The following is a 23,374-nucleotide window of genomic DNA, read 5'->3' on the forward strand; positions in this document are numbered from 1 at the left end:
TGTTGGTGATACACCAAAGACCTTCTGGATTTGACTTTCCTCTGCAGAGTACTGATTTTTGTTCCAGCAGGCAGTTTGACCAAGAGCTGCTCACCTAGAGCTTGTATAAAGCTTCGTCTTTTACTTCATTGGATTAATTTGTTTCCCAAGGCCCTCTAATTGCTGTAGGACTCAATTTCTAAACTCTGTCTCCCCTGCAGATCTTGACAGGGTATGATGGTTAATATTGAGTGTCCACTTGATTGGACTGAAGGATGCAAAGTATTGTTCCCAGCTATGTCTTTAAGGCTGTTGCCAAAGGAGATTAACATTTGAGTCAGTGGACTGGGAGAGGCAGACCTACTCTCAATGTAGGTGGGCACCATCTAATCAGTTGCCAGTGTGGCCAGAATAAAGCAGACAAAAGCAAGTGGAATGACCAGACTTGCTGAGTCTTCTGACCTTCATCTTTCTGACCTTCATCTTTCTCCCATGCTGGATGCTTCCGGCCCTCAAACATCAGACTCTAAGTTCTTCAGCTTTTGGACTCTTGGACTTACACCAGTGCTTTGCCAGGGGCTCCTGGGCCTTTGGCCATGGATTGAAGGCTGCACTGTCAGCTTCCCTACTTTTGAGGTTTTGGGACTCAGATTGGATTCCTTCCTCCTCAGCTCGAAGGACTGGATTCCTTCCTCCTCAGCTTGAAGACAGCCTCTTGTGGGACTTCACGTTGTGATCAATACTCCTTAATAAACTCCCCTTCATATATAAATCTATCCTATTAATTCCGTCGCTTTAGAGAACCCTGACTAATACACAGGGCTTGGTTCTAGGCTTTGCTAGGGTAAGTTTAAAGTAAATCTTACTCTAGAGCATGGGCTGGCAAACTACAGCCACAGCCTAAGTCTGGCCCTCTGCCTTTTTTGGTAAATAAAGTTGTATTATTAGTATATTTACCAGCTACGCTCATTAGTTTACATATGGTCTATGGTTGCTTTTGATCTACAATAGCAGAGTTGAGTAGCTGTGACAGATACTGTATGGCTCGCAGGGACTAAAATAATTACTCGTCCATAATAACTACTGGCCCTTTATAGAAAAAAATGTACAGACCCTCCTTGAGAACATGGTCCTTATCCCTAAGACACAGGCTTTCTGTATCTTGGTTGGATGCTTGAGATGTTAATAAGACATTAATGAGCTCTTTCCACTGTAGCTGGGCTGGACCACCAATGTCCCCCACTACTGCCTGATGTCCAGTATCTTTGTCCCATTCTCAATCCTCCAGCAGCCACTCTATTAAGCTCTGTATGGTTTCAGTATGCACCTGTGCACTCTAAACTGGCCAAGGGTTCTCTGGGTACACTCAGACATACTTCTGCTCCTCTCTCCCCATCCCCATGCTCTCTGCTCCCCAACTCTCTGCCCTCTGGTGCTCTGTCCTACAGATTCCAGCTGCTTCAATTGCCCCAAACTCTGATCTCTGTTTTCTTAGCTCAGCAGGACTGCTGTGCTTGGCTTAGACTCCAGCTGACTATGCTGCAGTCAGGAAACTCTTCACTGGAAAAGAGCCAAGGTGAGTGTCGGGCTCACCTCAGGATAGAGAATCTTGTGCTGCCTGTTGACCGAAGCCTGAAAATAGTTGCCTCATAGATGTTGTTGTTTTGTGGTTGTTCGCAGCAAAATGGCTAGTTACCAATTATAACCAGAACTGGAAGTCCTCCTCTGGAACATTACTTTCTGACTCGTGCTCACTTTTAAAAAGAGTACAGGTCATTTCATACTAATGTCCTGAAAATTAATTAGAAATTTTATAAATCATCTGAGAATAAAAGGAAGGGTTCACTCAGCCATATAGATTAATTCCATTGCTCCAGAGCTGGGAAAATGATTTGTTAGGTTAGCTATGCTATATAATACAAAAACATTACTTGTGCCTAGTTGGTGGTCCAAAAGGGTTTGTTAAATCTTTGGCCATCTTCCCTGTCTACCTGTTTTTCATAGGTATTCAGCTAGGCGGCATCTTTGAAAATCTCCACATCCACTTTTTGGGTTTGAGACTACTGGCAACCCCTGTCCAGGCATCTATTTGGAGTTTATGCAGAAACATCTTCAACTAGATCCTTGGTGTCCACTCCAAACCCACAAGTAAGGCCTCAGTTTTCTCTTAATCAAGGACAAGCAACTAAAGATCAAATCAAAAGCTACAAAGAAAGGAAGAATGGGAAAAACAGACTACATAAATTCTATATATTTCTTTACAGCGTTCTTCTAACGCAAGATATTCAGCTACCTTATTGAGCATCTATCTACCATGCACTCAGAATTGTGCATAGCACAATGACACAAGATAATATCAAGCTTTTATACACTGATATCTGTGTCACAGTGGGCTACAGGAGCCATAGAAGCTGAATCAGAAAGCTGAAATAACCCTGCTGCTTGTTTCATAAGTTGCTAGATCAAAGAGAAGCCTGGAAGGTCCCATTACCCTGTGAGAAAGACTAAATCAGATTAAGGACTTGAACAGTGCTTCTCTTCCCTTTCCTTCTTTCACATTCTTTTCCTCGATAAGGGGCATGAATTCTCATTAAGAAAACCTGAACAGAGTTCACTGAAGAACACACACACACACACACACACACACACACACACTTAATTAACAGGTACCTTGATGCTCCTAAAAGAGAAAATGAGTTGAGTGATCCTGGTTGTTTGCTCTTATTATTTCAACTTATGAAAAATTTCATTCTTTCATGTAAATATTTTATTTTTAAAAAACAAAAGGAAACCACCCAATCTTCTTCCAATTTCCATTGGAAACTGGGAAACAGAATGAACACCTCAGCCTCAAATCAAACATGTATGAGAAAGAAGTCCAAAAGGAACAAATGTCACATTGTGACCAGAGTTAGCATCTATCTATGATTCTCCATAAGTGAACTCCCTCTTCTTTTGTCTTGTAATCACACACAGCATAATCTCCTAACCCTAGGTGCCGTCCCTTCTCTAAAGTCATATTACTTGTGTGTATGGGTGTGTGTATATGTGTGTATACATGCATATACATAAACACACACATTTATGTACATACATACATATATGTATATCTCAAGGTTATAATTACAAAATACTCTATTGTGTGATTTTCCTTCAAAATAATCAATCCCGATGGCTCTGCTATCTAACAATTCCATGGTCCCACATTCAGAGTCAAGAATCTAAGTTACACTTGGCTTGAAAAACTGGTTAGGCATTGCCTCTGATCTTTGGTGCATTTCTGAGGCAGTGACCTTGACTGACATCCCCAGGTACCTGAGCAGTGTATTACATTAGTGAATGGCTCTGGTAGGAGGTCAGGCTTTAAGGTTTGCAAAACATTTTCCAGTTCCTTGAACTCTCAGAAGATATTGACTTACTCCATCTTGGTACATTCATCTTGGTTTAACTCTACTTCATATTTTTTTGAAATGAGAATACTAATATTTTACCTGTGTGACAGTGGGGAGCTGATGTGGATAATTTCTTATCTATATTTTACAGCCACATATAAATTAGATGCATTTTACAATTAATCTAATTTCAGAGAAGATAAAATATTTTTTAAGGCTGGGTGCAGTGGCTCATGCCTGTAATCCCAGCACTTTGGAAGGCCAAGGAGGGTGGATCATTGAGGTCAGGATTTTCTGACCAGACTGGCCAACATGGTGAAACCTTGTCTCTACTAAAAATACGAAAATTAGCCAAGGGTCGTGGCATGCACCCATAATTCCAGCTACTCGGAGGCTGAGGCAAGAGAATCACTTGAACCCAGGAGGTGGAGGTTGCAGTGAGCCGAGATTGCGGTGCTGCACTCTAGCCTGGGCGACAGAGTGAGACTTCATCTCAAAAAAAATATATATATAGATACACACACACACACACACACACACACACACATATTTCTTAGAATCAATGAAATTGTCTTATTTTTTACCAGTTACCAAAAAGTACAATTAGTATATAGTTCCAGAATGGAAAGAATTTCATGGGTTATTTCAATTCATTTTTACAGTAACCCTGAGATAAGTAAAGAAAATATTTCTCTCACTTGATAAAGTAACTGGCTCAGAGAGGTTCTGTGACTAGATCAAGGTCACATAGCTAACCATCTCCCAGAACTGGGACAGAATTACAGACCTCCTGACTCTATAAATTCTGCACTCCTTCCACAACAGCACATTCTGCCTTCCAGAAATGAGGTATAACTGACAGTGTTCACTGCATCATCAGCATCCATTTCTTCTCATCATCCTGGTTTAAGCCAATCACTATAATTCCTATTCCTGCTTTCCTGTCTTCACCTAGAGGTGGCAAGTTCTAGCTAGTTAGACATAAATGGAGATACGGTGAGAAATATAGTTCTAAAAAGTATTTTTTGTCTTGGTTTTGTTTTGCTGTCCCAATGAAGGAGACAGATGTAGTTCATGCAGCTCTGATCCTTCTCATGTTCTCTTTTTTCCCAACTTGAATATGGTCTTAATAGCTGGAGTTACAATAATCATAGGAAGGACAGGCTAAGAGAATGACAGTTATTGGTCCTGATGTCACTAAGCCACTGAACTGATATCAACAATCATTTGTTTCTCTATTTTTTATGTGAAAAATTATATTTTTGCTTAAGCTATTAGAATTAGACTTTCCGATGCATGCAGATGAATGTAACTCTAACCAAAAAAAAAAAAAGAGATCAATGTGGTAGGCAGAATCCTAAAATGACCCCATTATATCTAAGCCCTGGTATTACTCTTGTGGTTATGCTATATTGCATGGCAAAACAGATTTTACAGATGTAATTAAGGTTACTACTTAATTGACCTTAAGACCGGGAGATGATCCAGGTGAGCCAAATCTAATTAATGAGCTCTTTAAATGGGGGCTTCAGTCCCACAACCACAAGGAACTGAACTCTGCCAACAATAGGCCATAGCCTGAAGGGGACCCTGAGTTCCAGTGAGACCACCACTGGCTAACCCTTGATTTCTGCCCGTGGTACCCTAAGCAGGGAACCCATTCAGACTGTGCCAGACTTCTGACCTAACAAACAGTGAGGTTTCAACACATATTTTGTGGTCCTGTGATAAACACTTACAGAAAACCATTATATAAACCAAGAAAATCTCTGATTGTCAACGAGATTGTAAAAGAAAAAGGGAGTATAACAGTAAAAAATGGGAGAACATACTCCAGAGTTTAAAATCTTGGGAGTCTAGGCAAAGCCTTCTTTAAATAATTTCCCAGTATGGGTAAGGGACTAACTTCAACTAAAATCAACCATTATCCATAATAGAGAATAAACAAAGGCAATGCAAAACAGCAGAAAATACAAAATTACACGTCACACTTTGAAACATACTACTTGGGTATTCTCTCTCCAGGTTTAATTTCTTTTTTCCTGCCTTGTTTATTTAGACCACTGCAAAATTAGGTTGCCTTTTCAGAGACATGGGGCAAGGCTGGAAAAGTGATCATTTTTAGTGGAGAAAGTTAAGGAAAATTTTGGGGTATGCTCCCTGTCTACATCAAGAGGCCTCTGCATCAGGAGGCAATTCAACCAGTTTTCCGGAGCAGGAGTGATCATTACACACCAGTGATTCTTCTTAACTGTGAGGGATGTTAACATTTTAGAATGTTTTGAAGGCGGGATGAGGGGAGAGTGAGGAAAAAAGGAAGGAAAGGAAAAGTAGACTCGATTGCGGCATCTTCTCTCACACTCTTTCCTTAAATAGGATATTTATTCATTCATCCAACAAGTGGTTATTAAATACCAGCTAGATGTTCAGGGTACAAAAGTAAATGAGGGCCAGGTGCAGTGGCTCACGCCTGTAATCCCAGCAATCTGGGAGGCCAAGGCAGGTGGATCACCTGAGGTCAGGAGTTCGAGACCAGCCTAACCAACATGGTGAAACCCTGCCTCTACTAAAAATACAAAAATTAGCTAGGTGTGGTGGCACATGCCTGTAATCCCAGTTACTCCAGAGGGTGAGGCAGGAGAATCGCTTGACTTGGGAGGCAGAGGTTGCAGTGAGCCGAGATCACACCAATGCACTCCAGCCTGGCAAGGTTTTGCAAAAGGAGCGAAACTCCGCCTCAAAAAAAAAAAAAAAAAAAAAGAAGTAAATGAAATAGACATAGACCGTGCCTTCAAGGGGCTTACATCATGAGGGAAAAGGAAGTAGGAAACAAGTCAACCAAAAACAAAAGACCTACAAATAAATAGAATGAAGACAACGAATAACAAGGAATCTTATACATAGAGTGACAGAAGATGTCTCTGAAGAGGTGACACTTAACTATCGTCTCAAAGATAAGAAGAAGCCAACCACCATGGGATGAAAAGTGAAGAGGATTCAAGGTAAAGGGAACCAAAGACACAAAGAGTGTGAGATGAGACAAACAAATAAACAAACCCAGAAAAAACTTGACCTGGGAATACAGTAGGCAAGAGGCATGAGAGGTTGTAAAGGTCATGAGTTTTTAGAACTACGAGGTCTTGTGATTCAGATGAAGATGTTTACCTTTTATTCCAAGCATGATGAGAAGTCACTGAAGAAGTGTAAAGAGGAGCAACAAAATTTGCTTTGCCTTTTTCGAAACTCAGCAAGGAAGGGGATGGAAAGGGAAAGACTGGAATTAAAGCGAACCATCAGGAGGCTGTCAAAACAGTTGAGAGAAGAGATGATGGTGGCCTGAAACAACCCAGGCGTCCGACGATGAACGGGATGGCTAAGCAAAATGTAGTATATACATGCAGTGGAACATGATTCAGCCTTAAAAAGAAAGCGAGTTTTGATACATGCTACAACATGAATGAACCTTGAGGACATCATGCTAAGTGAAATAAGCCAGTTACAAAATGACAAATACTATACGATTCCACTTATATGAAGTACTTAGAAGAGTCACATTAACAGAATAGAAAGTAGAATGGTGGTTGCCAGGGGCCCGGGGAGGCAGAGGAGTTAGTGTTTAACAGGTACGAAGATTCAGTTTTGCAAGATAAAAAGAGTTCTGGAGATGGATGTGGCAATAGTCGCACAACGATGTGAAAGGACATGATGCCACTGAACTCTACTCTTAAAAATGGTTAAGATGGTCCATTTTATAGTTGTAATTTAACAGAATTTTAAAAATTAAAAAAAAATTAAATGACCATGCAAGCTGAAACTATGTAAAGTAGTCTTTGCAAAGGGGAAAATATGATTGTTTTGTGACCTTTAAAACTTTCTGTCAAACATTAAAAGCTTTCTTCTTAGATGCACCACGGCTTCGGCAGCGATGGCAGCTCCAGCCGGGCGATGCTAGCACCTCCCCGGGAGACCGCTGCAGTCGGCTAGCCCCCTTCTCCATGGGTAACCATGTGTGACCAAAAGGCCGTGATCAAAAACGCCGACATGTCGGAAGGGATGCAACAGAACTCGGTGGAGTGTGCTACTCAGGCGCTGGAGAAATACAACAAAGAGAAGAACATTGTGGGTCATATCAAGAAGGAATGTAACAAGATGTACAACCCCACACGACATTGCATCACGGGGAGGAACTTCCGTAGTTACCCGACACATGAAACCAAACACTTCATTTCTACCTGGGCAAAGTGGCCATTCTTCTGTTTAAATCTGGTTAAAAGCATGGACTGTGCCACCCACCAGTGGTCTATCCAGAAACAAGGACTGCAGCCTAAATTCCAAATACCAGAGACTGAAATTTTCAGCCTTGCTAAGGGAACATCTCGATGTTTGAACCTTTATTGTGTTTTGTACAGGGCATTCTCTGTACTAATTTGTTGTGGTTATAAAACAATTAGCAAAATCGCCTACATTTGTATTTATTTTCTATTCCATACTCTGCCTCACATTGTTTTCTCTCAAAATCCATTCCTTTAAAAAATAAATCTGTTGGCCGGGTGTGATGGCTCACGCCTGTAATCTCAGCACTTTGGGAAGCTGAGGCGGGCAGATCAAGTGGTCAGGTATTCGGGACCAGCCTGACCAACATGGTAAAACCTCATCTCTATTAAAAATACAAAGAAATTAGCCCGGCGTGGTGGCATTCATCTGTAATCCCAGCTACTTGGGAGGCTGATGCAGGAGAACTGCTTGAACCCAGGACGTGGAGGTTGCAGCAAGCAGAGATCACGCCATTGCACTTCAGCCTGGGCGACAAGAGGGACTCCATTTCAAAAAATAAATTAATAAATAAACAAATCTGTTGCACACATGAAAAAAAGGCTTTCTTACTGTTGTAATTTAAAACATTAGCAACATTTAATCAAACATTAAAAGCTTTCTTACTGTTGTAATTTAAACTATTAGCAACACTGAGAATAAAGTGGTTTATTTCTGTATAAAGAAAAAAAAAGATGATGGTGGCCAGAGTCTGGATGAAACAATGGAGACAAAGAGAAAGACATGTCATCTGAGATATATTTTAGAAGCAGGGTCTTCAGGACTTACTGACGAATGTCACATGGGAGGGAGGGCAAGGAATTCTGGTGGAGAACAGGGTAGGTGATAGTGCCATTGACCGGGGTAGAGAGAAAGAGTTAGGATTTGGGAGTAAAGTAAGCATTTCTTTTTAAATACGATACATTTGGGATGCTCATTAGACATCCAAGAGAGATGTCAACTAGGTGCATGGACTTTTGAGTTTGAAGCTTGAGGCTCGAGACACAAGTTAGGACATGATCGTCAGACAGAATGGATCCAGTTATCCAGGGAGAATCTGTAGCAAAAGAAAAGAAGTGGCCAATGCTCTCACATGCCGGAGCAATGTGGATGCTCACGCTTAGAAAGCTCCATCCAAGCTTTAGAACCCTGTGACTCCAAATGGACAGAAAAGATGGTGGAGTCCCAGACAGGGAGTGCTGCTGTGCCCTGCTTTTCAATACAAGGGCATGCATGAGTTAGAGATCCTGGACCAAGCAGCCCACTCTCTATCTGGCCACTTGGAAACAGAAAAGTTTGAAATGAGGCTTTTCTCCATGAGATTCCTTAAATACTAGATGTGAAACAAAAATGAAGATGTTGCCAAAGAACTCAGTAAATACAAGAACAAATATCCTCCATGATAACTCTGCCATTAGGGGAGGAGAAGGTGCCGGGAATGATATAACAAGAGCAGGAATTTCCTGACACCGCAGGCCACTTAATATTGATTAAAAGAGTAATTATTAAATGAGATAATAATTATAAATGAGATAATGTAAATTATTGAGATAATGAGATTATTACTTCATTTAATAATGTGAGTGAGAATGCCTGGTGGACTGATGTGGGTGAGGATGCTTGCTGGACTGATGTGGGTGAGGATGCTTGCTGGACTGATGTGGGTGAGGATGCTTGCTGGGCTGCAGAGTGTTATTTAAAAGGTAAGATCTGCTCATTGTTGCCCATCAAGTGGCAGAATGTGGAAAGGGGCTAAGGGCCCTGGGAACAAAGTCAGGTGCTTTGGAGACTCTTCTAGGATCACCAATCCTTCTTCTCCATAGCTGGTTGGGGACACGAAGGCACAGAGAAAGGAAGCAGCTGGAGTGGCTCTCGCTTTGCTGACAATGATGCCCATGACCTGTCTCCTACCACCCCTGCCCTGGACCCAAGCACTGTTCATGACAATCTACTTTTGCCATGAAAAGTATAGATGAGGTACATTACCTCCTTTGTTCCTCTTATCAACCTTATGAGGTAGGTACTATTAATAACACCAGCATTTCAGAGATGACAAAAGCTGAGGCCAGAGAGGTTAAGTATCGTGCTCCAGGTCAGAGTAGTAAAGAGTAGTCTGGGATTCTAACTAAAATCGTTCTGATGTCTGAGACTGTTCACAGACAATTCACTGACTCATTCATTCAATCAACCAAGATGAATTTAGAACCCCCAATGTGCCAAGCCCTGATCCTCTGCTAGATGTTAGGGATAAAAAAACAATCCAGATTCCAGAAAGGCCAATTAGCCAACGATCACATATTCACAAAGGACTTTAAGTACTACACCAAAAGGACTGATACGAGATGTGCCTCCTACAACCTTAAATTCATGTCCCAATATCAAGTTATTCTGCATACACAGTTCAATAAATATCTTTTGTAGCCAGGCACGGTGGCTCATGCCTGTAATCCCAGCACTTTGGGAGGCCAAGACAGGTGGATCATGAGGTCAAGAGACCGAGACCATCCTGGCCAACATAGTGAAACCCCGTCTCTACTAAAAATACACAAATTAGCTGGGTGTGGTGGTGTGCACCTGTAGTCCCAGCTACTCGGGAGGCTGAAGCAGGAGAATTGCTTGAACCCGGGAGGCGGAGGTGGCAGTGAGCCAAGATTGCACCACTGCACTCCAGCCTGGCAACAGTGAGACTCCATCTCAAAAAAAAAAAAAAAATTATACTGTAACGCCTATAGCTGCCTTGCACATAGCAGAATTATATTAATTGTGGGTTTCTATGTATATGGTTATAAATTTAAGGTTTTAATTTGGTCAAATCAGAGAAGAAAATATATCCCCAAAAAATCATAACATTTTTCTAATCCTGTCTTGGAGCTTCTTCAGTTTTTAATATTCTGGGAACTCAGAAAAAGCAAGGAACATAGGTCTCTTCTCTACCACCTCTAAGAGGCCCTGAGCTTGCATGACAGCATAGGATACTAAGGAGCATGATAAAAGGTCAGGGGCAGGGTGTGGGGAGCCCAGGGCGGCTTCCTGGAAGAGGTTGTATCTAACCTGAGTCATAGGAGGATGCCTAGCATACCCTTCAGAGCACAAGCTCTTCAGGCAGTAGGCCAAGTCCCCCATTGCTAACTCTAGTCATGGAACATCTGTCTCTGAAATACTCTAAGCCTGAGTTTCATCTAGTATTATCTACCTCAGAGATTCTGTAAGATGCTGCAGGTAAACCTTTTCACGAATAATAAGCGCTAAGTCAATGCTATCTATTACCATCGTTATTTCTACCCATAAAGGTTGGGAGGAGTTAGCCTCGTCAAGAGAGAGAACAAGAACTTGCTGATTTCATTCCTGTGGTCATGGCATTCAGGAAGTGAAAGTGCAAAGGAGGAGGAGACCTTAGAAATTTGGGGAAAAAAGGGAAGCAGTGGTGTGAGCTTCAGCCTGAGACAGGAAAGAGCCCAGCTGGCTCAATGGGAGACATCGGTTGGCCTGGAAATGAGCAGTGAGAGAAGGTACCGGAGGGAGGCAGGGTCACCAGAGTGGACAACTTCAGGGCCCATTCCCATGGTCATCTATGTGAGCCATGCTCATGAAGAGTGTGTACCACACAGCCTGTGCAGTGGAAGGTGGCAACCTGCCTGTCTGGGTGCTACACAGGCCCCTGAACAGAGGACACTGCTGCTATAAGTATCAGCCAAGGTGTCCTACTGCTGGTGTGGCCAAGTCATCTGGGCCATTTCAGTCAACAGGAGGCAGCACTGTGACCAGAGCTATGACCAACCTCTTTGGACCATAGGAAAACCATATCCAAGGGAGTCCAGTTGTGATATGAGAGTGGTTTTATCCTAATTTATCAGTATAGCTGCAGGCACACAAAACCTTTATGTTCAGAGCTCCTGCCAATACTCTCTATATCAAGAATAACAAGGATTAGAGGAAAACAGAGCTCCAGGCCACAAATCTCAGGCTAGGTGGGTAGCTCTACAATGAAGTCAGCTCAATACAGATTTGTCTAGAAAAACACAGGGTTTTATTCCCCCAAGTAGATGACACAGAGGAAAAACTATTTTCCCCTTCCTCTTTTGTAAAACTCAAACTTTCCTTCCGGGTTGAACTGCCAGCTCCCCTCAACTTGCTCCTGTCACTCAAGCCTTTGGCATCCCAGAAGGACTCAGTGACACTCCATCCCTTGCATGCTTACACTTCCACAGCACTGTGTTGCACAACTCCAGGAGGTGCCATTCACACACGATGCAATATAAACCAGGTTCTCTTATCTGACGCTGCCCCTAGAGCTCCCATGTCCTGCAACAGCGCAAGCCCTCCCACATCACCATCCACACTGTAGAAAAGCAAAGAAATGTTGAATGTTCAGGAGAAAACCTTGACTGGGCCAAAAGATGAAAGTAGAGAAAACACCTATAGCCATAGGAATCCTTGGGCTTGTTCTTTACTCAATAGAATACAAGAAACAACAGTGATAGGAAATAGCAATTAAGCTTGGGCGATAGAATAGTACTGCCATGGTAGCTGAGGTAAGGGCAGAGAAGACCTCAACACATACTCTAAGGAAACTAAGAGTGGTCCCTTAAACTGTGTAATTAATTGGGGACAGGTTAGGAAATAAATTTTTGGGATATGTTGAGATGCAAAGACTGTGAAAATGTAGATTTGGTGCCTAGAGAAAAATCACAGGTAAAAAGTTAGATTTTAGAGTCATCCAAGAAAAAACAATGTATGAAGCCAAGGGAATGAATAGGTTATCAATAGGGGAAGTAAAAAGATCTAAGAAGATGACTGACTCTTGGAGCATGCCTACATAAGGGAGCAGGGCTGGGAACAGGGAAGTTAGACTCTCAGGTGACAGAGCCAGGCAGAGAGAGAGAGAAGAAAACCAGAGGTCTCCAGGCCATGATCGCAAGAGGGAATTTTGAAAAAGAAGTTTTCTCTAGTGTCAAATGCTGAGGAGAGACATAAAGGGCCTTGGTGGTCACTGGTGACTTGAGTAAGCTTGCAGAGTTTAGCTTATGGAGGGATGGACCGTGCCCTTCCTGGCAGCATTTCTAGTGCTCAGTGCCATTACACAGAAGAAAAGTGTACTAGTCTGTTTTCATATAAAGACATACCCAAGACAGGGCAATTTACAAAAGAAAAAGGTTTAATTGGACTTACAGTTCCACGTGGCTGGGGAAGCCTCACAATAATCACAGAAGGGAAGGAGGAGCAAGTCACATCTTACATGGATGGCAGCAGGCAAAGACAAAGAGCTTGTGCAGGGGAAACTCCTCTTTATAAAACCATCAGATCTCGTGAGACTTATTCCCTGTCATGAGAACAGCACAGGAAAGACTTGTCCCCATGATTCAATTACCTCCCACCGAGTCCCTCCTATAACACGTGGGAATTCAAGATGAGATTTGGGTGGGGACACAGTCAAACCATATCAGAAAGTGACAAGCATTTGTGGAATGAAGTAGAACAGTTAAACTGGAAGCTTGATTGTAAGGAGTTAATAATAAACCCAGATTACAGTTCAAAGCTTAATGACTCTTAATACAGCTTTGTAATAAAAGGCAAAAAGTTACCAGCATACACATTGTTAATCCTGATTATGTGCTTCCCTGGAGGAAGTACTTTTCTGTTTACCTGGCACAGATTGAAGCTCGCCTCAGGTAAGGGGCAAGAGGCTAGTTCCTGGGATCTTCTCTACCACAAATTCTCTGAATGACCACAGCAACACTGTAAAATCTTTCTGCTTTTGTTTCCACAAAATTTATTAATTTGGGACTGATATAAAGTTATTTACAAAGACCTTAAAAATATTTGGAAGATAGGAAATACACTTATGTAGTCTCAAGCCCTACGTTTTTCTCACACATTTCCAATAAAACAAAATACCTGGCAGGTACACACCACTTCCATAGAAACTTTTTATCATGCCTTCTCACCCTTTTTAGCAAGATTAAAACTGGGTCTGAGATTTTGATTCCCTAGAAAAAAGTTTCAGGCCAAGAAAATACCTCTTAAAATCAAAATAAAATCTTTCTAAGCTCTACAAATTTAAAAAAAAAAAAAAAAAAAAACTCTAAACTTAAATTTGTTTACTATACTAGGATTAACACTGTATCATTCTCATATTTTATTTTAAAGAGAGAATATTAATAACTATAACTAATATCCTGTGAGTGCTTACTCTATACAGTACTGTGTTGAGGCCTACAAATGCATTATCTTGTCCCATCTTTACAACAACGTCCTGATATAAGCTGTTATTATTAATGACTCTTTTCCAGTTAAGGAAACTAAGGCTTGGCCTGGCCAATTTTCTCAAGGTCACACAAGCAGTAAGTGGCAAAGCTAGGATTTAAACCCAGAATGTATCACAAATATTGGTAAGGATCCATTTTCACAGCTGTACCACTGACATAAAAGTTATATATATATATATATATATATGTATTTGATTTCTTAAATAGGGATTTTTAAAAAGAGGAAATTATGGAACAGATAGCCTGCATAGGAACAAGTTCACAGGTTCCAAATGATGGATCTTTTTCTACTAATGCATCCATCTGCCCAATTCCCCTAAATGAGGGTGGCCAACACCACTCACTTGCACAGACAAGGACAGCGGATGCATGGCTGAGGCCTTGAACTTCCAGGCAAGCTCCACTGCATACAAGCTCTAAAGACCACCTGATGCATAGTGTTCTTCCCTCTTCCACCTCCACTGGCCCATGATTCTCTAGGGAAATACTAGCAGGTGTGAACATGTCTTAGGACAGATTCCTTAGGAGGCAGAGCCTGAGGCCAAGCTTCTACGCTAGTGTTTTACAGCAATCCCAGGGAAGCCCAAGTAAGAGAAGAGAAGAGAGGTAGGGAAAGCAAACATAAGATGGAATGGGCCTAAACTGGCCATGGCTTCACAAGAATCAGCTTGTTGCTGAGTCAGAGAGGCTGTTGGGTATATGGTACCTCAAAACCTTCCACTGGAGGGGCCGGTGCTAGGACAGGAAATGTACCTGCCAGCTCCCATCTCTCTTATTCCCCTTTGGTCAGAGTTCACACCATGCTGGCTCAACTCCCCACATTTTGGGGGTGCATCTTCTAGCTCCTTTAGCAGCACATGAGAAATCCAGATTCCACACCCTTCAATGTAGTACTTTATGAGTTCCGAAGTAGTGAAAGGACCTGCAGTAGTAGCCTCGGATGGCAGAATGATTCAGTCCAGTGGTCCCCAGATAGGCAGGGTTAAGAGGGTTTGAGATGTGCCTAAGAGGTAGCCAAGACGGCAAGTTAAAATCTGGATAAGAATCAATGCTGGTATGCAATGCCATATGCGTAGAATATAAAGAGATGATCTAATAGGTCTTGTTGGACTCTGGGTTATTTATGCTCATGAAGCTTCTGCAGGTTTTTAGAAGTCTGTCACAGAATATCACCCATTCATTCATTCATTCAATAAGCATTTATTCAGCATCTCCTATTGCTGGGGATGTTCTTGTGAAATTCTAAGAACAGCGAGAGGACTAAGATCCAGCCCCTGCCTTGGAGAGAGAGACAGACAAATAAATAATCACAGTACGGTGTAATCAGGGCAACTTCAGGAGAATGTAGCTATGCCATGGGTGCACAGGAGTGACACCTAGCCCAATCTGAGGTCAGTGAAGAGTAACAGGGAAGGTAACAACTGGTCAAAAGATGAATAGAAATTAGTCCTGTGAGGCAGGGGTCACTGGTGGAGAAAATGGACATTCCAAGCTGGCACGATGGCATCTGTAAGAACAAAGCATGACAATACAAGCTGGTCAATCAGAGGGTACCACTGCACTTAGCCATGCTTAACCAGTCATGTTTACATGGAAAACTATTGTTTGCTATCAAAGGGTGTATGCAACCTCCCTGATTCCTACATCCATGCCCAGATCTGCCCCCTCCCTAACCTCATAACCGAACGTTACCCATCACCGACCCCAACCCCTGCAGTGTGTGTTACAGACACAGTGGGATCTGGAGAGATGAATAAGGCATGATGTGAAGGGAGGATGAGAGGCTCAGAAATGATGTTCATGTTCAAGGATGGCCTGAGATTCAGCATTAATGTTAGAAATAGGTTGGGGGCAGAGATGGAATGAAGCACTGACATGGTGTGAAGATGTCGTTTTGTTACCCAACTCGGAACGTGAAGTGTAATAGTGTTTTCAAGGCCTCCACTCAAAACAGCTGCATTAAAAATGTAGTATGCCCATACTGAGTTCAGAAGATGAATGAAAAGATACGTTTTCTGAACTAAAGGTGATTTACTTTGACGAAGCAATGAGCCAGAAGGAGAAGAGAGAGAGAGGAGGCTGGAGAGCTAGGAGTCAGGTCAGACAGGGCCCCAGTAGGCACACCAAGAAGTATGGGTTTTGTCATAAAGGCAATAGAGACCGATCAAACAATTTAAGCAGGGAAATAACATGACCCAATTTGTTTTTTAGAAAAAGGTTATTCTGGAAGCAATGAGGGAGATCAACTGGAGAGTGAGAAGACCAGCTAGTAATTAGAGTGATTAGGCATCGCAAGATGCGGGATAGAGAGGAAAGGAGCTTTTATAGCCATTTAGGACGTAATGTCATCAAGATATGGGGAGAGAATCTTTTTTGGACTCATTGAGATTGTGGAAGTAATGATGTGGTAGGTGGATGAAAAAAACCTTTGGGAAACTGAATCAATTTCTGTACCATTCGCCAAGATAAGGACTTCAGGAGAAAGAATGATTGGGAAGTAGACGGGATGTGATGAGTTTAGCATTAGGCCCAGCGATTTGATGGGCCCGTGGGACAACCACATTGAGATGTTGTCTTTAGGACCCGTTAAATAGGCAGATTTAGAGCTCAGAGGAGAGATGAGTGCTAAAAACACAGACTGAGAGGCCACTGGAAGCTGGGGATTTGGACTGGGTCACTCAGAGAGAATAATAAGAGGAAAAACAAGAAGCAAGGTTGGAAACCTGGGGAAGGTCATTTGTGTTGGGCACAGGGTAAACAGCCACTTGGAGGAAGTTCCTTATAAATGTGTTATCTTGTCACTATCATGAGGGTCTGGATTATTTCAGAACTCAGCAGAAGACCAGGTGCTATGATTTGGACATGCTTTGTTTGGCCCTTCCAAGTCTCCTGTTGAAGGCTGATCCCCAATGTGAGTGGTGGGGCCTGGTGGGAGGTGTTTCGATTGTGGGGCCAGATCCCTGTGAATGGCCTGGTGCCATTCTCACAGGAGTGAGTTCTCACTCAGTTCCCATGAGAACTGAAGTTGAACCAAGCCTGGCACCTCCCCTTTTTTCTCATTTCTGCTGTCTCACTATGTGATCTCTGCACACCTGTGTCCCCTTCACCTTCCATCCTGAGTGGAACCAACCTGAAGCCCTCACCAGAAGCAGACATTGGTGCCATGCTTCTTGTACAGCCTGCAGAACTATGAGCCAAATAAACCTTTTTTCTTTATAAATTACCCAGTCTCGGGTGTTCCTTAACAGCAACACAAACATGCTAAGACACCAGGTAAAAGAGATATTTGTGTTCATTCCAACGAATCAATACTATGATAATACAGAATATTAAGGGAGCTCTGAGTGGGCTTGAGAAAGGAGAGAATAGGAGGCATTAGGACAGAACTGCAGGGGTCCCAGATTTCTAGATTCCCAGTTTTCCAGCATCTGAAGCAGTGAAACCTTCATCTTTCTGCAGCATGGGCTTCAGTAAGTGCATGGGTTTCTGTGGGTCCACCTAAGATTTTTAGATTTCCACGCCAGGCGTGGTGGCTCACGCCTGTAATCCCAAAACTTTGGGAGGCTGAGGCGGGCGGGTCACGAGGTCAGGAGTTCAAGACCAGCCTGGCCAACCTGGTGAAACCCTGTCTCTACTGAACATACAAAAAATTAGCTGGGTGTGGTGGTGCACACCTGTAATCCCAGCTACTCAGGAGGCGGAGGTAGGAGAATCGCTTGAACCCTGGAGGCGGAGGTTGCAGTGAGATGAGACGGTGCCACCACACTCCAGCCTGGGAAACAGGGCAAGACAGTCTCAAAGAAAAAAAAAAAAAAAAAAAAAAAACGATTTCTAGATTTCTAGCTTGCCAGCACTTGAAAAAGTGAAACCTTCTTCATCTTCCTGCAACATGACCGTCTATAGGTATACCTAAGGTGCTTTGCACACTTTTCTTCATATTATCACTACATACACGAGTCACCAATCAGGAAGAGTTCTCAAGTTAGGGCCAAGACCAAGATGTACAACTCAGACTTGAAGGCCTCTCCTTGAAACTGGTTCTCAGCCTTTAAACAAAAAATTATAGCTCTCTGAATCTCCGAGTTATAATTTAAGCCAGAGACTCTCATCTCTGGAAAAATACAAGTACATGCAACATTAATTATAACTTAAGGCACTTCGCAGACACACTTCTCAAAGTCCTAGGGATCTGTGGACTCCCTGTTAAAAACTGTCACCCTAGAACAATTTATCTGGCTCAAGTTGCTTTCGGGCCTTTCAAAACGAAACAAAATTATTCCAAAGGAGCCCAACAGAAGGAAGCCAGGCCCTGTGGCTTCTACTGACCCTGAACTGATAATTCCTTATTTCCGTTTTCAGCAAAGCGGAGGATATGTCCTTCCTTTTTCTGAGAATCATTCCCCTCCCTCTTCCCCCAACAAAACTGATACATGGGCATAAAACCAAAACAGCCCAGCCAAAGGCTAAAACGCAGGCTGCTGCAGTGGCCTCATGGGGCAGCTGCACAGGGGCCCCAGGCTGATCGTGATGTTATCCTTGTGAACCAGGCCTCTCACAAACAAGAAACAGACGCATCCCAAGTTTGTGTCTGCTGACTGAAGGCAGGGGCGTGTGGGTGTATCCAACTGCCAGGGACAGCCACAAGGAACCAGGACACGCTGGGTGGGCTTGGCACAGCGTGAGAGTCGATGTCTGTTGAGTGAGGCTTGGCTGCTTTGGTAGAGTGGAGTCTGAGGTTTTGATACATGAAATGCCCTACTGACATCCCCTACGTTTAAAGTAAATTCTAAATGTGGACAGCAGGTATGCTATGAAACGTTACAGCTTGCAGAACAAAAGAATTCTCACATTATAAAATGTGAGCAAATGAGTACCTTTCAATGTGACAACTCACTCATTCCCACATTCCTAGTTTATTTCCTTCTTTTAAATTTATTTTTCCTAATCGGGGGCGGTGGCTCATGCCTATAATCCCAGCACTTTGGGAGGCCAAGGCAGGTGATCACTTGACGTCAGAAGTTCAAGACCAGCCTGGCCAACATGATGAAACCCCATCTCTAATAAAAATACAAAAATTAGCTGGGAGTGGTCGCGCGCGCCTATAACCCCAGCTACTCAGGAGACTGAGGCGGGAGAATCGCTTGAACACGGGAGGCCGAGGTTGCAGTGAGCCAAGATCACGGCAGTGCACTCCAGCCTGGGCGACAAAGCAAGACTCCGTATCAAAAATATATATATTTTTTCGATTTCTGTTTTTATTATAAACAGAATATACTCTCACTAAAAATAAATTGGAAAATATAGAAAAGTATAATCACTTCTAAAATGTATCTGATTTTTAAAAATTCCATCAGCATGCATTTCTTCAACTTCTCAGGGGCACTTCTATTATTTAAGGGTAAGGCAATTCTTGTAGGGGGAGGAGAGACTGTCACCACAGACAAATGGGACAGGATCCTTTGACCTTGTGACTTCCTGGGCTCTCATCTCAGTGGCTAAGAATTATGTATTCTATTGTTTTTATCAAGTTGATGGAAATTTCCCACCATTTATGCCTACCCTCCTTACTTCCTCAACCTGAAAGACCAAAAGAAAAATTTAATCACTAGAAGCTCCTTCCTATTAATGTTTCTGCTTTGCTGTTTCTAAAGTTTTTTTCTTTCAGTCCTCACGTCACCCACAACCATCTAGAGATGGTTTCTCAAAAGCCACAGTAGGGATTTAGAAACACACCACACTGTTACATACATTTGGTCCCGACACCACTAATAGCAGTATTTCTTTTGGTAGCCGTCTCACTGACAGTAACCCTTGCAAAACAGAAAAGCTACAAATTCAAAGCATATAAACCACAAATGCAAACACAGCAGACATACTAATTAGAGGATGGAGTGACAAGACTTCAGAATGTGATTCTCCACATCTCTAGGTTCTTATTTAGCTTTGAGAGTGAGAGTTTTTTACAAACAGATTCAGAATATTATTATTTGCTGAGTGAAATAAAATGTATTAGAGGAATTTTCCAACCAAGTGTAAAACTTGGATTTAAAACAGTAGAGAAGGCTGGGCTCGGTGGTTCACACCTGTAATCCCACCACTTTGGGAGGCCGAGGGGCGGGAGGTGGATCACTTGAGGTCAGGAGTTCGAGACCAGCCTAGCCAACAAAGGGAAACTCCATCTCCACTAACAACACAAAATTAGCCGGGCATGGTGACTCATGCCTGTAATCTCAGCTACTTGGGAGGCTTAAGGAGGAGAATCACTTGAACTCGGGAGGCAGAGGTTGCAGTGAGCTAAGATCGTGCCACTGCACTCCAGCCTGGGCGACAGAATGAAACTCCACCACCAACAACAAAAAAAAAATGGTAGGGAAGATTGGTCAGTATCTTAGGGAAGAATGAGAGAAACCTCTTAACTGGCTCATGGTGGCAAAGAGCAAATATGAGGTTATTATATGTAATACTAAAACACTGTCATCCAGTGGTATCTCTTTTGTTCTGTGTGTCAGTTTTCATATCTCTGAATGCTTGAGCATCTGTGATTCTAGTAGCAATTACCACATACAGAGGCCAGATCTGATCACTGGATGTAATGTTTCAATTACAGAGAAAACATAAGTCGCTAGCATATGTGTGTAGTTACTTATAGTATCTCCCTGACCTCTTTTACTTTTTTAAAAGAAGAAAAACAGTAGCAATATAAGTTGAATTAAAATGTGGATTTCAGCTTAGGGCAAATTCAAAGGGCTTTAAACATGTGTGACTGTCACCACTCCTCACTTTTAACAAATATAATGAACGGTGAGAATCTTTCAAGAGATAAAGTGGTGAACAGCTTCATAGCATCAATGTCGCACTAACTGAGCCCTCACACCCATGAGATGGGCATTTTTAACCACTAGTTCTCATCTCACAGGCAAAGAAACTGAGTCTCAGAGAATAAGTAACTTGCCCAAGGGCCCAAAGATAGTAAGAGGTCAAATGGTATCCGACCCTAGTCTTAACTCAGGCACTTAACCATGGCATTATAGAGCTCAATGGTAAAACCACCCCAAGAAAATGCCAACGGGTCCATACCTCATTCTACACTGGCAAAGTGAAGAAAAGCACAAACTAGAAAACTCGAGCCAGCTTGACTTTCCCAATAAAGCTAGAATGCCCCCTGATTCAATCCTAGGACCCCTTCTCCAGCTGTTAAATACCTTCATTCCTTCACAGCTTTAGATTCCATCTACGAGCTAGGGATCCCCACACAGATGCTTCCAGCCTTGACTTCTCACCTGACTTCTAGTGCCCACTGAACATCTTCACTTCAACGTCTAACAAGACGCTCACCCCTAACACATCCAGATTTGACCAGCGACTCTCCCTCCCCTGAAACTACTGCGGCAGAAACCCCTCCCATCCAAGATGATGGCACTCTACCTCTCCAGTCTCCCTTGCCCGAAACATCGAGTCGTCCAACCTTGACTTCTCTCTTCCTCTGACACAGTTTCTCTCATGTTCATTTTACAAAAAGGCAGTTTACAAACATATTTCTCACATGATTCTTTAAAACGGCTAGTTTCCCTAGGACACTTCACAAGATGTCATTTGAGCATAACTGACCATGAGTACCTTAACTGAGGTAGTCATGTAAGCTTCGTCTAACACGGCACTGTGTAACCTACATACCATGATGTTCACCTATCGCTTTATTTTTATGTGTTATTTGATAAACACTTACGTAATACTTCTCATCTCTCAGACATTGACGTCAAAGTGCTTTACCACTCATTTAATTAAATTATTATATAATCCTCATAACCCTATGAAGTAGGTTCCCTTTATAGAGATAAGGAAACTGAGGCTCAAGGAGATTAAATAACTTACCTGAAACTGCACAATTCATACCCAGGCAGTCTGGCTCCACAGTCTGTACTTGTAACCACTTCGCCCTGCTCCATCCATGAGATGTACTTTTTTGCCTTGTGAGTTGTTTTCCTATGAGTAGAAACATACGTGTATAAATGAACCTGCCCTCTTTTCTGGCTTTCTTATAGCCAGGACCCACCTCTGCAAAGTGCCTGACCTGACTGGGTGCATATTCTCTACCCTCTTCATAGGAAAATGGCAACCAAATCACAGAGAGACCACAGTCCCTAGGCCCAGAGGAGCACTGTGCTGTGACCAGCCAAGTCACCCAGACCAGTCTGATATGCAACAGCAAACAACTCTGACTCCTTGGGACTGCCTCCTCAAGGCCTGCTCAGGGATCGGGAACTTAAAATCAACCGGAAGCAGAGCATGTGCGCTCCAGGGTGCCTGAGTGTGATGGATGGCACAGCTGGAGGAGCCTGCTGTGTTGCAGACAGCACAGCTCCGCCTATGCCAATTAGGTTGATGGGTGGTGACCGAGAAACATGCTGGATTTACTCAAACAGATCCTCACTCCCTAACTCACCACCTTTTTAGAGATCGTAACAAAAATAATAAGGATGAGTTAGGAAAAAAAAAAAAGAGAGAAAAAAAAAGTGCGTTTCGACTGCCCTACTGATACTGTGAACTGGCCCTGCAAAAACAAAAGCAGTTTTCCTCCTACCAGCCATCTCCCAGGGCGTGGCCAGAGTGCACAGATAGCCCCTGTTAACTCTTTAGAGCACATTTCCTTTTGCTTCCAGATACCACAGTGACTCAGGGCATAGCTTCTAGATCTCAGAGATGAAGAGAGGTAGGTTTAAAGCCCAGCTCCATTACCACCTTTGACAAAGTACTTAGCTCCAGCCTTTGTCTCACTCCTTAGATGAGATGCTACTCCTCCTGACCTTACAGCGCAGAGGTGCAAATCAAGTAAGATAACATGGTATAACCACTCAGCAGAGGACGTAAAACTCAATGCATGATAGCTATTGATAGTGTTTTTGATAATTTCAGCAATGATAAAAGTTTTCCGTCCTTCAACGGTTCAAAGTCTGAAGTGGAGGGAAATGTAGGGACATGGAATGATTTAGAAAAAAATGAATATTTTATGTTTGGCAAGGATGGGGAAAAACACAAAGTGTATTTTTGACAGCTCTGAGTTCACATGATAGACAACATTTAAACAACACCTACCAAATATGGATCACCCCAGCCTTATCCACTTAACGACGGCATTATCTTTTAAAAGCTTAAGACAAATGGGCCAAGCATGGTGGCTCACGCCTATAATCCCAGCACTTTAGGAGGCTGAGGCAGGTGGGCTGCTTGATGCCAGAAGTTTGAGACCAGCCTGGCCAACATGGCGAAACTCCATCTCTACTGAAAATACAAAAATTAGCCGGGCATGGTGGCACATGCCTGTAGTCCCAGCTACTCGGGAAGGAGAGACATGAGAATCACTTGAACCCGGGAGGCAGAGGCTGCAGTGAGCTGAGATCCTGACACTGCACTCCAGCCTGGGTGACA

General features: G+C 42.8%; 1 protein-coding gene and 1 pseudogene across 1 annotated transcript in view; one reads left to right on the forward strand and one right to left on the reverse strand.

The window, feature by feature from the left end:
* Positions 1-22,126, reverse strand: part of STON2 (stonin 2) — a 184,139-nt gene extending 162,013 nt beyond the window's left edge. Inside the window, exons 1-2 of the mRNA XM_011969705.1 lie at positions 22,020-22,126; positions 21,821-21,931 (exon numbers count right to left, since the gene is read on the reverse strand). The gene's annotated coding sequence lies outside the window, so the exon portion shown is untranslated. The remainder of the gene's footprint in view (positions 1-21,820; positions 21,932-22,019) is intronic.
* On the forward strand, positions 7,377-7,642 carry LOC105531721 (annotated as a pseudogene).
* Positions 22,127-23,374: the final 1,248 nt, after the last annotated feature.

This window comes from Mandrillus leucophaeus, unplaced genomic scaffold (genome assembly GCF_000951045.1).
Source record: "Mandrillus leucophaeus isolate KB7577 unplaced genomic scaffold, Mleu.le_1.0 Scaffold90, whole genome shotgun sequence".
NCBI lineage: Eukaryota > Metazoa > Chordata > Mammalia > Primates > Cercopithecidae > Mandrillus > Mandrillus leucophaeus.